This window comes from Cylas formicarius, unplaced genomic scaffold (genome assembly GCF_029955315.1).
Source record: "Cylas formicarius isolate icCylForm1 unplaced genomic scaffold, icCylForm1.1 PGA_scaffold_5__7_contigs__length_24384050, whole genome shotgun sequence".
NCBI lineage: Eukaryota > Metazoa > Arthropoda > Insecta > Coleoptera > Brentidae > Cylas > Cylas formicarius.
This window is the reverse complement of record NW_026844341.1, coordinates 10,281,885-10,300,425: the sequence shown is the minus strand read 5'-3', so window position 1 is coordinate 10,300,425 and position 18,541 is coordinate 10,281,885. Positions and strand designations below refer to the sequence as shown.

Here is an 18,541-nt window from a genome sequence, read left to right as displayed (position 1 = left end):
AATATGCAGGTTTGTTCATAGACCGTAATTTGTCAAATTGATAACGTATTAAACTACTGTCGAGTGTGGATCTTGTGCTTTTACTAATGTATTATGTGGTTGAGCAATCCATGAGGCGCGTCCCCCGGCTGGCGGATAGGGGAGCCCAGGCTCTCACGGGCCTGGGTGGCTGGGAATAAGGAGGCATGAGGAGGTAAAAATCCAATAGGGCTGACAAATAACCAGTCGTGGACCAGGTCACCCTGCCCAGCTGTCGTGTCGTGGCTAAGGGCCTGCACAGGGTATAACGGTGCCAACTGGCTTGTAGTCGGTTGATAAACCAGGCGTCGGGTGCCGGGTCGACGAGTGGGCAGGCGACGCGGGGGGCCTGAGCTTCACCACTTGGACCAAGAGAAGTAAACCTCAATAAAAATCATAAATCCTACGGTGGGGGGTCGCATGGCTGGATAGAAGATCAGTCTCTACCGATCCCAACCCCGAGGCACCGGGCGCACCTCGGGGAAAGAAGCCTTACCTCTGCATGCGGTGCTTTGCAGAGGTGGACCGTTTGTTTCCCTAGCTACTCGTGGGACCTTTATGGAACCAGAAATGAAATGTGTAAAGGAGAAGAAGGAGGGGCCCCAGGGGGCTCCAGCAAGCAGGGGCGTCCTCAGGAAGGCCCCCTCCAAGGGCGATCTGAACAGGATCCCCAGGTCGCCAGCGTGGTGGAGGGCTCGGTACAAACAGGGAACACCACCTCGATGACACACAAAAAAGGAGGGCGAAGAAGAAGAAGAGACTCGCGGTGAGGGTTTCGGACCGCAGACGGGCTCTCTTCCGGCGCCCAGGAATCCTGCCACGCTGTCAACGGAGAGCTCAATAGGGGGCACACCGGAAACGGCAGGCGGGAAGTGGAAAAGAAAAATGGGAGAGACCACCCAGGTTGGGGCACCTGCCGGGGGTCGGCGGCCGAAACGCGGCCCGGCGAAAGCTGGGCCCGGGAAAGGCAGGCCGTCCCGGGGGATCTCTGAGAGGGGGGCTCGGTCCTATGCACAAGCGGCGGCGGGGGGGCCTGAACTGGTGGTGGGCGTCAGAGGACAGGAAACTGACTTGTCTTCCGAGGACCTACTGCGGTTCATAGGGTCTCTTAACCTCCGCATAAACATGTATATCATGCAGGGGGGGGGGGCAATACACCCCTCCCCGGATACGCTCGGTTAGGCTGTGGAGCAGCCACATCCTGATCGAGATCATGGATGAAGAAACCAGGGAGTAGGTTCGCAGGGAGCTGATCAACGTCAGGCCTTGGGGGCTCGCAAACCTGGTGGAGGTCGATCCGGAAGGATTGAGACTGAGAAGGGCGGCGATCTGGATTCCGGGCCTGGGGGCGGATGTCTCGAACGAGGCACTAGTCCGCTGCCTGGCAGCTCAGAATGGCCTAGATTGCCGTGCCTGGAGGGTCTGGCAGAGGACGGAGGATGCAAGGGGCACAAGATTGGTGGTGGACGTGGACGAGAAATCGGCAAGCGCCATCACGGCTAAGGGCTCACTTCTCTTCTGCCTGGCGACTCAGGTAAAAGTGAACCTGGCGACGCCGAGGCCGCAGGGGGATGAGGTGGCCGCGGGGGGCTCACACGAAGAGGGCTCGTCCATGGAGGTTGGGGGACCTGTCGGAGAGGCGGCGCCCACGGCTTCTGTGGAGGAGACCTCCGGAGGGCCCTCCGAGGAAGCGAGAACCGAGGAGGTATCTCGGATGGAAGTTGACCGGGGAATCCCATCAGGGTCCACCAGTCAGAAAGCGGAAGCGGAGGGAGGTGCTACCTCGGGCTCGCATTCGGGCTTCACCGGGATATTACAGATTAACCTGCAACACAGCAGGGCTGCAACGGCCCACTTATGCAGGAAAATTTCCGAGGGCGGTACATCCATTGTACTGATCCAAGAGCCCTGGATTGTAAAATCATGGGTTAGGGGCTTATCTCTGGGAGGATCGATGCTGCATAGTGTCGACTCCTTAGAGGGCGGTCCCAGGGTCTGTATACTAACCATGGGGCTGGAGGCCTTTTTCCTAAGGGACAAGGCGTCCAGGGACCTGGTTCCAATTCTGGTCAGATCCCCCACTCGGGACGGCGCAGCTGTCCTTCGCAGGAGATCAGTGACTTGGTCTCCTACTGTGAGGAGACGAATCTCTCTTTTGATTGGCTGCGGCAGCAATGCTCACCACGTTTTGTGGGGCAGCGTGGCAACGGATAGAAGGGGGGAGACCTCGTTTAGTTCATGGCCTCGGCAGGGCTGCAGGTGGCCAACAGAGGGGTAGAACCCACGTTTTTCACGACGGTCGGAGCTCGGTCATAGACTTAACACTTTGTACCAGGGCTCTGCTCCCGGAAATAACTGGGTGGTGTGTCTGTGGGGAGGACTCTATGTCGGACCATAGATACATCACCTTTGGGTTGGAGATGGGTGTTCGGGAACCCGTTAGATTTAGGAACCCTCGGGCAACAAACTGGGAACTCTATAGAGAGGAGCTCGCTTGGCGCCTAGGGGGCTTACCAAGGAAACACCGGACAATGGAGGAGATTGACGAGGCCGCCGACCGAGTTAGCTCCGCTATGATGCGGGCGTTCGAGAATAGCTGCCCTGAGACAGAGGAGCATAGGGGCGGACTCCTTGGTGGAGCTCTTCCCTGGAGCGTCTCAGGAGGAAAATGCGGAGGCTGTTCAATACAGCGAGGAGCAGCAGCCAAGGCGCGGACTGGGATCTCTATAGGGAGGTCCGCAGACAGTACAAAAAAGAACTACGGGCATCACAGAGGAGGGCCTGGAGAGGCTATTGCGACGGAGTAATGAATACCCCGGACGCGGCTAGGCTCCTTAGGGTACTCAGAAGTGACCCTGCGGGAAGACTGGGAGTGGTCCGCAGGACCGGCGGTGGCTACACAGCGGGACCAGCGGACACACTACAACAGTTGCTGAACACGCACTTTCCAGGGTCCGCTGTTCCGGACACAGGGGGGAATATAGAAACCGGGGGTCGTCTTGGATGCGACTACGCCACGGCAAGGAGGGTGGTTACCCATAGTAGGCTGAGGTGGGCTATTGACAGCTGTGGCCCCTTCAAGTCGGCGGGCGGGGATGGAGTATTTCCGGCTCTGCTGCAAAGGGACGGAGGTCTCCGGACCCGCCCGCTGATGGACCCGTTTAGGGCCTCTATTGCGAGAGGGTACGTGCCCGAGCTGTGGAGACACAGCAGGGTAGTGTTCATTCCCAAGGTAGGGAAGAGTGACTACATGGACCCGAAGTCGTACCGGCCCGTTTGCCTCATCAGCTTCATTATGAAGATTCTGGAGAGACTGGTGGACCGGTATCTGAGGGACTGGGCGGAGCTGGAGGCCCCTTTAGAGCCAGCTCAGCATGCGTACCGAAGTGGCGAGTCTGTGGGCTCAGCTCTTCACCATCTGACTTCCAGGTTGGAGGAGGGTATGGGCTCGGGACGGCTGTCGGTGTGCGTGTTCGCTGACATCGAAGGGGCATTCAATAACACGGCCCGGTACTCGATCTGCAGGGCGGTGGAGAGTACTGGAGTGGGGACGGCCATTGTAAGGTGGATCCGCTCCATGCTAACCGACAGGAGGGTCGAGGCAAGACTGGGTGGGGAGCAGGTCTCCATCGGTTCATCACGGGGTTGTCCACAGGGCGGGCTCTTGTCCCCGTTCCTGTGGTGCCTAGTGGTGAACGAGATATTGCATATTCTGAGGGAAGAACACGGGGTCTATGCTCAGGCATATGCAGATAACCTTGTGATAATGACACAGGGGACCTACGTGAGGAGGATGCAGGGGCTCCTGAACGGGGCATTGGCAAGATTCTCACAATGGTGCCAGGACAGCAAGTTGGCTGTCAATCCTGGCAAGATGGAGATGGTCATCTTCACTAGAAAAAGGAAGATGGAGTGCAACCTCAACATTTCGATGGATGGGGTGCCTCTTTCTGCAAGCGGAAGTGTCAAGTACTTGGGCGTATGGTTGAACTCTAAGTTGACCTTCCAGGAACATATAAGATCAAGGACCAGGTCGGCCTTTGGAGCTCTGTGGGCGTGCCGGAGAGCGGTAGGGGGCACTTGGGGCCTGGGGCCGAAGATCATGCAGTGGATCTACGATACCATGGTGGTGCCTATGTTCACGCATGGGGCAGTGGCACGGTGGCCGAGCACCAAAAGAGCGGGAACAAGGCTAGTTCTTGACAAACTGCAGAGATTGGCTTGCCTCTGCATAACGGGCGCCATGAGAACGGCGCCCACGAGCGCCCTAGAGGCTCTCGTGGGGTTGCCCTCTCTGGCGGATCGGGTGCAGATGGAGGCGGCCAGGACAGCTGTGACGCTGGCGAGCTGCGGGCTCTGGAGGGAGGGAACCTTCAATCGGGGTCCGTACGACATTTTAGAGGGCTGTCGCGGGGATCGCGGGGTCATGGGCATGCCGAGTGACGTCATGATCCCCGAGATGACCTTCTTTGACAAATTGACCTTTCTCTTTCCATTAAGAGGAGATTGGAGAGAGGGCAGAGTCGGCTCCTGGGATGGACTTGTCTGGTACACGGACGGGTCCAGAATGGGAGATTTGGCCGGAGCTGGAGCGTACTGCGAGACAACAGGATCGAGCTTGTCGGTCCCTCTGGGTCAGTACTGCACTGTGTTTCAGGCGGAAATTTTCGCTTTATTGATTTCGGCCAGAGAGGTGCTTCGGCTCAACTACGGAAGCAGGAGAGTCTTGTTCTGCTCGGATGGCAGAGCTGCACTCATGGTGCATGGAAGGAGAGGAGACCCCGTATCATCTGCTCACCGAGTGCCCTGCCTTAACATGGGCAAGATTGGGAGTCTTCGGAACGGCACTGATCGATCCGGACTCAGTGCACGGTATTGGGGTAAAGGAGTTGCTGACCTTCTATAGGAGGGGCGGCATTCTGGACGCCCTCTAGAGCGGCCTGGGGGCACAACGGGCCCATCTGGTGGCCTAAGTGCTTGGACGCCCGCGAGGGCGCCCCCCTTTAATACCAATACCAATGTATTATTTCGAGTCCGTTCAGTCTTGATTGTCGTATACGGCTGTGTTACTGTCCCGTCGAGCCATGTTCCCAAAATTAAATATTTTAACGTTTCCCTCTCTCTTCGTATTAAATAGCATTACTTACGTTCAAAGTAATTTATAATTATAGAGCCAACCATATTGCCAGAGTTGAAAACAGCCCTTTGATATTACCAATAAAATTATATAATAAGCTTCTGTCCACTGAACAAGTTATGAGTGCACATTTTGTTTAAAAAACAATTAAAGCTTCCTATAAATAACAATGCTTTTCGTTCTATTAACTGTAGTACTGCCGGTCTCTGCCGAGAACTTTTATTTTATTTTACTTTTGACATTATCCGAAAATCAATTAATATTATTAAAGTGTCGTTTATAAAACTCGATCCACAATATAATAATAATAATAATAATAATAATAATAATAATAATAATAATAATAATAATAATAATAATGATAATAATGATAATAATAATAATAATAACAATAATAATGATGATAATAATAATATTACAATGATCTTTATTAGTCAAAACAATAAATAAATAATTACAAAATGAAACAGAGAAAACAAAGGCAAAGAAAAGAAAAAAAATACTAGAAAAAAATTGACTCGGGAAGAAAGGAACTGTAATAAAGTGGCTATCCTATGCCTTGGTGTATAAAATTAGATTTTCCGGTAGCTGTTAGCCTTGAAAATGACTTCGCTGAGAAACGGATTAGTAAAACTGCGTTTTCTAAATATGAGGAAATTATTATTCTCAAAATTGAACATGTAGAGTTGCAAAAATGGTTGACATGTGGTCAAATATGACTGGAGTTGGACAATCAACAATAACCCACTTGTGCACAAAGAAACTCATAAGTGAGAATGAAAAGAATCAAAAGAATAATACACTAGTATTACTTAAAAAAAGAAATGCCTTGAATAAAATGTGTGAAATAAAATTAATGATTAAGAAGAAATTGTGGAAAACGTTACGAAAAAAAATAAAACAGAAAATCTAGAAAACAGGGGTTCTACAGTATGATAACAAATAAACTTCAATTGTAATTGAGAGGATTTCAAAAAATAATATATTTATTGCAATTTATCTATTTTCATATTATTAATATTTCTGTATAAGTTTTTATTCACATGATCTTAGAATAGCGAACATCACAATTATTTGCTCGTCTCTATAATTGAAACCTTGTATAATTATTGTTATACTTATTATTCTAATAAACTATTACTACCATTAATCTACCTGGTCTTTCACTGCGATTCACGGTGTACGAGCATAGGTTTTTCAAAACTGTAATACGAAACCTAAGAACAGTACTTCTGTACAACGCCGCATTTCAAACATTGTCGGTAAAGTTCACCAAACCATATACCGTTTTTACGACTTTTTATGGTCTGTTGTAAGTCTGTCTGTTTCAGCATGTGTACCACAAGCCAGGGCCGTATTTAAGATGTTAGCCCACAAGAACTGTGCCGTGCGGATTGTTGAATTTTAAGAGTAGGAAATTTTTCTTTGATTAAACTGTTATATTAATTCATATTAGTGTGAGGTGAGGCAACTCGATTTCAAGTTGAATTTGCCCATTAGATAGGCTGATCTCTTATATTAAAAACATATTAGAAAGTCTTATGTAGAAAATTGATTTATAATGGATGTTTTCCCGGTTTGCTATTGGTTGATTTGTGGGGGTTGGTGAAATCGTACAAATTAAAGTCTAACAGAGACTAAAACACCGTATGTTACAGTACGTGACATAGTTGTGAATGGTGTTCAAGAAAGAAAAACACGCACCATGCCGGAATAGTAAGACGTTTGATATATGATGCGTATCAGAAGAATTTTGTTTCAACAATTAAAACTTTATATATGAAGAGTTGCGTAGTGTTTTGATCATTGAGAGCCAAGCCAAGCCAAGAGACTTTGCGTGCATTCGTACGAAGAATTGTTTTTTATTACAAAACCATCAATAACAGACAAGTTTTGATGGAATCAAGAAGAATTTCGGAGTGGATATTTTCTACGAAAGATATCAAAGAAGCAAAGGTTGACTACCACTAAAACATAACAACAGACATCTTTGAAAAATGTTTAAGTAAGAATGGATTTTTCACTGCATGGACTAATAATCATCGACGAATTTCAACGATGAAACTCGATTCAGATCCGTCAGCTTTCATCATTTATTGAGGGTTGCAAAAATTAAATACCGGATTATATCGTAAAAACGGTATATCGTTCGGAGAACTATAACATACAATACGGGTGTGCTTTAATCTTCAGGGTTTCGATCTTCAAAGCAATCGGTGGCTCGATAAAGAGAGACGATAAATTCGTGTGCATGGAAGCAGGTAATGATGAATCACACACCGATCCCCTCAATTCTAACGCCCCAATGCCACATTCCGCTTTAATTTTCAGTTCAACGACCACAAAAAGCCAATGTCCTTGAAGGATCGGGCTCGACGATATGGCCTGGGTTGTTCTCCGACTGCGACGTCGGGGTCAAAATAATAACACAATGGATCCTGGGGGAGGGTGCCGCCTGCACCTGTAATTATACGTCGACGACAACATCGACGTTGCCACATCTACTTTTACTTGCCGGAACGTCCATTTATCGAAACAATACAGATAGTTGAAGTTAAAAGCCGGTAATATCGAGAACAAAGGCAAAGAATCCAAGCTCCCGAAGTCCGCAAATTAAAAGGAAATCGGGCGACCTTCATCTGACCTCTGCAGCTCGCTCGGCAATTTGTTAAAGCCGTTCGTCGGTTGCCGTCATCATTTATTATGCAAATACCGAAATTCGCCGGCCTCGCGGCGCTGAATTTTAATGGCGGCGAATTAAATAAATCCACGGCGCGGTCCCTGGTTTTGTTTATGTATACACGTAACGAACGAGGTGGCCCGATTTCTCTCGAACGCAAACAGGGACGGACTCGCAAGATTTTTCGTTGTGAGCGGATTGATTGATTTCTAGTGTTTGTATCTCCGCTAGAGGGCGTTTTACGACATTACTGCAAACAGAAATATAATAATAGCAAAATAGCAAGATTAAAATATACCGAAAACATCCGTTGGCCCCCAAACCAACTGACTAAAATATCGGAAATGAAGGTGACGTGTTCCGGTGACACTTTCAGCATGCTTGTGTCTGTTTTTGTACCTTTCTATAAAAAAAAACAGGAGAGGTGGAAAGATCACCCTATCCAAACGATAAAGGGCGTTCAAAAACTTGGTTGTTTTACCATGAGAAATAACCCAGAAAATTAAACCAGGACACATTTAAAAACACAATTTCTATAAGCATTCCCATTAGTTAGATGATTATAGAAACATAAATCCTTCTACTGTTTCCTTCCAAGCGTCCTTCAAAACTGATCAAATTCTGTGAACATTCACATTCCCAGAATTCAAATCGAAACATGAAATTTCTGGGGTGAAGAATTTTTTGTGGAGACCCGGAAAAAAAAAGAAGGTCTTGACTCTTGAAGTTTTGATATCCAGAAAAACTGTTGACTGAATATTAATCAAAATAAAAAAAAAATTAAAATCGAGAATTTGTGACAAATGGAAATCTTTGTAAATCCGGAGGATGGATATCATTGTTACAAGCAAATACTCGTTCCTTCTATGTCATTTAATTTTGTTTTTTAAATTTAACATTATGTGAATCTACGTAAAAAGCTTTCTGCCAATCAGTGATAGAGTAATGTTAATCAAATTGAATGGCCAACCGTTCGACGTCAATTTGGTGCAAGTATATGCACCCACCTTAGACAGCTCTGAGGAAGACCTGGAAAACTTCTACAACGACATTGAATCTGTAAAAAAGCATATAAAGAGCAACGATGTCAGCATGTACCTCGGCGACTGGAATGCGAAGGTCGGGGATGAAACAGCAGAAGACATAGTGGGCCCATACGGCCTTGGTACCAAAAACGACAGAGGCGCGCGCTTTGTTCAGTTCTGTCAAGAAAACGACTTAATAGTTACGAACACTTGGTTCAAGCTGCCCAAACGACGCCTGTACACCTGGAAATCCCCACAGGACCAGGAAGAGAAAATTGTCAGGAACCAAATAGACTATATCACCATCAATAGAAGATTTCGTAACAGCATCCTGAACACTAAAACCTACCCAGGATGCGACATAAGTTCCGACCACAACCCGGTAGTCACCACTATGAGAATAAAACTTAAAAAGATCAAGAAAACAAAACCATCAAATAGAATAGCCTGGAGATCCGCTGAGGAAAATAAAAAGGATATATATAAGAGACACGTGGATACATTATTGGAGAAGAACCAAATAGCTAATGCCAGAAGCGAAGCAACCCAAGACAGTGTGGAAAATGTGTGGCGGACTTTCAGGGACACGGTCGTGGAAGCAGGGATGCAGGAGATAGGCGGGGAGGGCAGGGAGCCAAAAAAACCTTGGATGACAAAGGATATTCTGGATCTAATGGACAAGAAACGTCAAGCACGAAACAGGGACGAATGGAAATATAAACAGATTGACAGAGAGATAGGTAGAAAAATCATCGACGCCAAAGAAAACTGGCTACAGAGGAGGTGCGACGAAGTAGAAGAGTTACAAACACAGCACAGAGATAGAGAACTGCACAGAAAGATCAAAGAAATGGCGGGTCTGTGGAAACCCAAACACATATCTCTAATAAGCGATAACAACGAACTAGAACTCGACCCCGAAAAGCAAAAACTGATATGGCAAAACTACCTGAGGGAATTGTTTGGAAATGAACAGAGAAGAGAAGAACCTCCCCAAATCCAGAAGGGGGACAAACTACCCATACTAAAAGAGGAAGTCCTACAGGCTATCAGGGACACAAAAAGCAATAAGGCACCAGGCGACGACCAGACGACGGCAGAACATTTTAAGTATATAAGTGACAACGCCATCACAACATTAACCCGGCTTTTCAATGAAATATATGAAAATGGAATATTGCCTCAAGACTGGCTAACATCGACCTACATAGCATTACCCAAAAAAAGCAAAGCCCGAAAGTGCGAAGATCACAGAACAATCTGCCTGATGAGCCATGCAGCAAAAATCTTCATGCGAATAATATTCAACAGAATCTATAACAAATGTGAAGAATATCTGAGCCGATCGCAGTACGGGTTTAGGAAACGCACAGGCACAAGGGAAGCTACTCTGGGATTAACTCTAATAGCAGAGAGGTACATGGAAGTCCAAAGGAAACTCTATGTGTGCTACGTCGATTACAAAAAGGCCTTCGACCGTATAAAGCATGAGGAATTAATACGAATCCTGATGGAAATAGGACTGGATGGTAGAGATATAATCATCATCCGCAACATGTACTGGGACCATAAGGGCTGCGTACGAACGGAGACTGGAAACACCGAATACGTAAATATAGAAAGAGGGGTAAGACAAGGATGCATACTGTCCCCACTCCTATTCAACGTGTACGCGGAGTCTATAATGAAAGCATCATTACAGACCTGCCCCGAAGGAGCTAAAATAAATGGGAACATTATCAACAACATAAGGTACGCCGACGACACCGTGGTGATAGCAGATTCGGAAGAACAACTGCAAACTTTGATGAGCATCCTAAATGAAGAAAGCTCAAGAATGGGCCTGGAAATCAATAGCGCTAAGACCAAGACCATGGTATTTGACAGATCCTCACAGGGGCACATAACCAACATTATGATAAATGGTCTCAGACTTCAAACGGTGCAACACTACATCTACCTGGGCAGAGAAGTCAACAACCAACTGGACCACTCAAAAGAAATAAGAAGAAGAATAGAAATCGCCAGAACTGGATTTCTAAATATGCGTAAAGTGCTATGTCATACGAGACTATCAATAACTCTCAGACTAAGAGCACTTAAATGCTACGTATGGGCTCTATTGCTTTATGGCTGTGAGACATGGACACTTAAGCAAGACGACATCAAGAAACTCAACGCATTCGAGATGTGGCTTTATCGACGTATGCTTCGGGTCAGTTGGACAAGCCACACAACTAACGAGACGGTGCTACGTAAAATGAACACACGAGCACACTTGTACACGCTCCTTAAAATACGTAAAACCGCTTACCTCGGACACATCATGCGCCACCAAGAGCACGAACAGCTTCAGCTGATATTGGAAGGGAAGATAGAGGGTAGACGGAACATAGGCCGAAAGAAGAAATCATGGCTGAGAAATATCCGGGACTGGACCCACACAGATGGAAATGCCCTCATACATCAAGCCCAGAACAGAGAAATGTATGCCACAATGGTCGCCAACCTCAGCAGAGACGGCACTTAGGAGGAGGAGGAATCTTGTTTTATGCAACCCGCTCGGAGATGATTGAAAAATTATAACAGCATCGTTGTGAAACTAGTAAGAACTAAAATCTTATGTCCCATGTTTTTTTCTAGTCTATGTACAGGGTGTTTAAAAAAAAACTTCATCTGAACATATGTCCTAAACGTTTGAAATACAGGGTGGTAAAGTTTCAAAACTATAATATATTGGTCTAATATTTGTAATACCACTTCAGAAAAAAAATAGAAGACAGTTGTTTTTACTTTTGCAGTTTTAATGAAATACCGTAATATCCTAACAACAAGATAAATAATAAACGATTCTTATATAAAGTTATTTATTTATTTTAGTTTACATACTTCGTATTCCTACTTGAACTTTTTGAAGTATTTTAATAAAACAGATAGACAATTACTTAAGTAAGAAATAATAATGATAATCATTCTCTGTATGCTGTCATATTAACGATATGACCGACGATTATAACCAACCGTACATCGGATTGAAAAAAATAAAGAAATTAAATTTCTTTAGGAATGATTGCAGATTGTAATAATAATTTTTATTTTAAGAAAAATCAGTGGCGTACCATCAATGTCTGCCAAGATAGATATACGAAATTATGTACGCCCATCACTGGTGTATTTAAACAAAAAAGCACTAAATAATGTCTCTTGATACATAGTACATATGTGCCATATTTCACTAAAATATAAAAAGTGGTGTTACAGATATTAAAAACATATATTTTATTTTGAAAACTTTACCGCCTCTCAAAAGTTAAGACGTTTTGGACATTTGTTCATATGAAGTTTTCTATTTAAAATGGGCCCAAAAATCGCCCCCTTAATTATTGGCATTCATTTAGAAAACACCCTGTATATCTGGACGAACAAGTACGGCGCGCTACATACAGACTTTTTCCAGGGGCTTGAAGCACGGCATTTTGGATATGCCATCAGGCGTGTTGCCGAAGCCATCAACGAAAGTACGGAACAGAAAACTGAGCCCAGTTAAGCGAGTTCCTAAACGAGTGTTGTATATAAATGCGTTAGCGTACAATTCGTTTAACAACAACGCTGATCAATTTTACGGCGACTCCGTAGAACCAACCGTTACCAAGATTTCGGGTTTGGTAAGCAGCGAGTTAAAGAGTTTTTGGACCTTGGAGAGAATAAATAAAGGCGTTAAAAGTGGCCCGCTCCTATATCTGTAATCTGGGTATTTGCACTCTTATGTTATATATACACATTTATGTGTTGGTGATTTTCTTTTATTTTAAAAATATTTGCTGTCGCTTTCTTATGACTGATTCTTGTCTACTTTATATAACTCATGTAGCTTTAAAAATATTTCGTCTAGTCGTAGTCTTGCAGCTTGTTGCCCTAACTAGGGCACCCGCTATTGGAAAATATAGGTCAATATATTTCCATAATTTTTAAATCAAGCAAAAAACGGTATTTGAAAAGGTTAACGAGTTCTGTAACTTAACTTAACGGTCATTATCGATACATTTACTCTCGTGCCGATTCTGTCCTTTCGAGCTCTGCAAATGATCGACCCAACTTCGTTTAAGTCGGGGATTCTCTAATGTCGGGCATTCGTTGTTTTGTTACGTCGGGAAAGTTGCATTACGTGGAATTCGAAAGGTTGTGTAAGTGGGGCCGAGTTCTGGGAGTAAACCGATGAATGTTTAATGTTCGAGCGAAGTTGGGAGAAATTTCGAACTTGCGGAACAACGAGCTTATCGTAGAATCGACGCTCGTTACCGCAGGAACTGCGCCTCAGCTTACTTCTATTTCTTTGCGAATTCCCAAGTACTAACGGGATATTCGATGACCGAAATAAAGTAGAGTAGAAGTATGACATACACGTCACGTCGTTACGAATATTAGGATTATATTCAATTAAATCAGTTAACAGTATGAGTGGACAAAAATGGAAGCTTAATCGTAGAAACAGAGGTAAAACTAAAAAGAGGCTTTTTGAAGGTGAGCGAAACGAGGATCATGTAAAGGAATACACAACTGGACCACCAATTACCAAAGATGCAATAGAGAGAGCCATTAAATTAGCAAAAAACCATAGAGCAACAGGACCAGATGAAAACTCAACTGAGATACTAAAAACATTGGGAGAGAAAGCAATTGGATTAATAGTTAAGTTGTTTAAATTAATATACAATAAAGCAGATATAGCACCTGACTAAATATAACACATCAAAGAATTTACCCAAAAAATTGAGGAACACCTTAAAGATACTCAGTTCAGCATTCAGGTTTTAATTCAAAGATGTCGAGATATGAACTGCGATGTATTGATTTCGAGAAAGCGTTTGACAGAGTGTAACACAAAAAAAATGATTTCAATAATAAAAACAATAAGAATTGATGACAAGGACTTGAGAATCATTGCCAACCTCTACTGTAGTAAGTAATATGACTGAAAGTATCTCAATGTTTTTTCAATTTATACTCGGAGACAATATTTCAAGAAGCTTTAGAAAATATCGAACAAGGAATAAAAATAAATGCAACAAATACGGTCTTATACTTAACATCAAAAAGACCAAACTTATGGCTGTATCTAAAAAACCGAATATACATGCACATCTGTGGATCGACCAGAGTAAACTTGAAAGGGTCTAAAAGATTAAGAATCTGGGATAATTTTAAAACGAGGACCAGTACCATTGACTGGAAATAAAATCCATAACGGAACACGCAAGAGGAAGGTTCATATGTATGAGGAAAGTGGTGTGTCGATACGAACTTAAAAATTAGTTCAGAATGAGAATGGTCCGATGCTACGTGTTCTCAATCCTGTTGTATGGAGTAGAATCTTGAACTCTCACAGAGACTGCCTTAAAAAGCTGGAAGCTTTTGAAATAAGTTGGATAGATCGGATCATTAACATAGAAGTCATGAACAGAATAAAGAAAAATAAGCAAATCGCTGCTAACATCAAGATTAAGAAACTCTCATACTTCGGCCATGTTTTGGCTGAATAACCTACGACAGAAAAGAAAATTTCCTACTTAATTGCTGCCACTTTATTGAACAATTGAAAATCATTATATTACACCCAACAATTCAACGTAGAGTCTCACTTTACTAAAGTCCATATTCCTGAAACGATCGACATTATTTCAGATTTATTAAAATGCGAGAATACGGAATCGAATATTTTCAGCTTAACTGAAAAATACTTGTTTGGGGTATACAATTCTTGAATTTAGAAACAGCTATGAGTTCCCTATTATTACCAGTAATCGCAAATAGATTTATGGGCGCTTCTGAGAAAAAAGTCCTCGATACTTTCCATATAAAATCAAATCTATGGAAACGCTACGTGGGTCATGAGTTTGTCATTCAGTCTCACGGTCAAGTATCCGTCGGCGACTGTCTTAACCATTTAAACTCTTTTTATTTCTTCCAAACAAACTTCCACAGGCTACTGCTACGTACAAATCCTGTTGGCATCTTCTGAGTTTAACTGAAACCTAGTTTTTGGGGTTTAACAGCCTTTAAATTCCACACACCCTAATAATTACTTTACCATTGAATTATGAACCCCCATTCTTAGATATTCTTGTTAATAAAAAAAATAGATCTAACATTGAGTCATTCAGATAAAACCCACACACACAGACCGCGGTGAATGTCTAAAAGGCCATGATTATGAACCGGGGGATTCACTTGGTGAATTCTAATTAAAGGCGATGATTTCGGAATCGGTTGAAAATCCGATAAAAACCCACTTCGCGTGCATCCTCCCCATAAAACTGTTTAACACGAGACGTGAAATTTAGTGGCACTCGTTCGGCCATAATTGCCTCGATTCGCGTATTTCTTTCTGGACGGAAATTGTGAAATAACGCGTGATTACAGCGGTACCGTGTTTTTCCTCAATTTCGAGTTCGCGTGCGTTTTTTTTATCGCCTAGTTCTACTTTAGGCACGCCTTTCCGTTTCGCACCGTAATTGTGCATGTCGGTTCACAATACTTCAAAAGGGACAAAAGAAAAAGGACGCAAGAAATTAAATACATTGCGCGCCATACAAATGACAGCACTCGGTATATGTTGAGAGAGTTTCGAAAAAAGTGTGCAAACGTTCGGCTGGTGATTCGTCATTCAAAAAAATAAAATATGTGTTAGATATTTATATTATATATATTATATTAAGAGCTAATTTTGCTTTAATAGTATTTTGTTGTATACGCCACTGACCTTGCATTTTTTTTGTGTTTACTTGAAATAAGCCACCAGGGGCACAAATTTTTTGACTCATGCTTCACTTGACAAAATTTACAGAACGTATTATTATGAACATTTATCTTTTAGACAAATTAATTCTAAAAGAAAAAGTTAACAGCACCATCGACTTCCTTACAGCCATGTAGGATAAAGTCTATAATAAAACGTAAATTTGCAATGACAGGAATCGTTAAACATGCTGGAGGTTATATTACTACAGTTCAGATAAATTACGATGATAGTTTCCAATAGATTCTGTTTTTCTGACCTACATACCTAGAATAGGTCCTAAATTAGGCGAGTTTGGTGAATGAAGTTAATGTGACAGAGGCGTTACTACAGCTAGTTTATTAGAATAATAAATATAACAATAATTATATATAATTATACATAGAGAGACGGATAGATAAACGATATATTAATTATTCTAAAAACTTATACTAGAAGTAAAAAATCTACTATTTACGATACCTACAACTTCATCTGTAAATTTTATTTATAAAGGCTATAATCGTTGGAGTCCAGAGAATAATAATGGACCTTATGTATAGTGTTTCAAAGCATGTTAACAACACCGTACATCCTTTCATCTATTTCAATCACATGTTCGACTTCCATTTTCACGATCTTCTATATTTATTCCCTTTTGCAAAACGGTTTTAACATTTTGAAAATGGTGTTATCTCATGGTATAAGTGATACAAATGAAAGCGAAGTGAAGCGCGTTATATTTCGTTTTGAAGCAATTTTGTCGATAACAAATTTCATACAAAAAGGTTTATTCAAATCTAGAATCTCTAGTAGCTCTTTCTCAGCATATCTTTTTGAAATTGCTTCTCATTTAAAGTAAGTCAACGAATAATGTCATGGTAACCCTGGCATTATTCATGACTATAACAGTCCAGAGCGAATAAGAGAAATTCAAAAACACCAGCATTCATGTCTTCATAAAACTCCCAGTTCAGAAAAAGAGGTTTAGTCAAATTTAGAATCTCCAGTAGCTCTTTCTCAGTATCTCTTTTTTAATTTGCTTCTCATTTAAAGTAAGCCAAAGAATAATGTGATGATAACTGGACATTATTGATGACTATAATAGTCCAGGACGAATAAGATCTCAGATCTAGCACTTACTGGAAGTGAATTTAAAAAATACCAGCATTCACGTCTTCATAAATGTCCCAGTCAAGGCAAAAAGGTTCATTCAAATTTAGAATCTCCAGTAGCTCCTTCTCAGCACATCTTTTTCAAATTGTTTCTCATTTAAAGTAAGACAACGAATGATGTGATGATAACTGTACATTATTCATGAGTATAACAGTCCAGGACGAATAAGATCTCAGATCTGGCACTTACTGGAAATGAATTTTAAAAACACCAACATTCATGTCTTTATAAAACTTCCAGTTCAAACAAGGAGGTTTATTCAAATTTAGAATCTCCAGTAGCTCCTTCTCAGCACATCTTTTTGAAATTGCATCTTATTTAAAGTAAGCTAAAGAATGATGTCATGATAACTAGGCATTATTCACGACCATAACAGCCCAGGACGGATAAGATCTTAGATCTGGCACTTACTGGAAGTGGTTTTCAAAATCACCTTTTCTCGAGGCTGCTTCTATTCTATTATGTTTTACCAACCAAGTTTTGCCCAGATAATAGATATTATTGGTTTCCCTTCGAAACTGCCTAACTGCTTTAAAACATCGTCGTAACCAGCAGATAATTTGGTCTTTCTCTTTTAAAAACATTCATTTCGTTAAAAAAAATTCAAAATTTCGTTCTACCCATAGGAATAATAAGAATAGTAATTACTTTCTTGCAACTAATTCAGAAACAAGTTTTCAACGACTAAGTTCTAGGTTAGATGATCGATATCTATGTGTCGTTGGTCCTTCCGGTTACTTCAGACGAATACGTATATAAAATGTGCAAATCGAATCAGCATGTTACCTAATATTTCTCATAGATGTTCGATCAGTCTGGCAACCTTGCGAACTTGTCGGAGAAAGTTTTAGAGTTTAGTGTCCATGTTTTTGTCTAAAAAAGGTAGAAATGACAAATAATTCGTACTGTTCCGCGCCCCATACCATACGAAATTGAAGTTGGCGCCTTTAACCACGTCCCCTCGAGGATCATCGTGAGAACATTAACAAAAACATTACTAACAAGGACGTGATTGCACCCCTGACTCCAATAAGCTTCTCTGGACACCATGCCAGCTATATATTGGTGCCCATGATCTCTTATTGGATAAGCCGATCTCGAGGATATTTGCCGACCACCACTCATGACCGATGACTTTGTTTATGCTCAAACAGCATCTAAGGGCACTATGTTTAAGGAGCTCAGCATATACTGGGTGTTACTTGTAGAGATTGAAACCATTTTGAAAGCATCGTTTCCTAAGTAACTTCTCACACCTCAGAGTTCAGGTAATAACGGGCATCGGTTATTTTTCTTCAACTCAAAAGTTTTCATTTATAATTTTTCCGAAGCCATTAACGTTTTGATTAATGTAGCAGCCCGTCGGGCTTCAAGTTCCCAGTAATTTTTACGACCCCCCTGCCGGCGCCCTTTCTACGACCCGCGGCTTTTACTGCCCTTTTACCGTTTCGATGTCCCCGTTTTTATGACGCGACAACAAAAACTCTTTCTTTCGGCGTGCTACGTTAATTGGACGACGGGCTTTGTCTCTTTAACTAGCATTTAAAGAGAACGCGTTTTGTTTTTATGCTTTTACATGAATTTTGCAGTTTGCAAAAGCGTTATTGACATATTACTAAAACCAACCAAAAATTGCCTCAAAGATCACTATGCTTAATTAATGCTTATTCTTAATAATTAATATTTCAGCTACACAAAGAATGCATTAATGCTTTCTTAAGCTTAATTTC

General features: G+C 42.5%; 1 protein-coding gene across 2 annotated transcripts in view; it reads right to left on the bottom strand.

The window, feature by feature from the left end:
• LOC132702553 (lysine-specific demethylase 3B) overlaps window positions 1-18,541 on the bottom strand; it is a 547,286-nt gene that overhangs the window by 435,499 nt on the left and 93,246 nt on the right. The window lies entirely within an intron of this gene.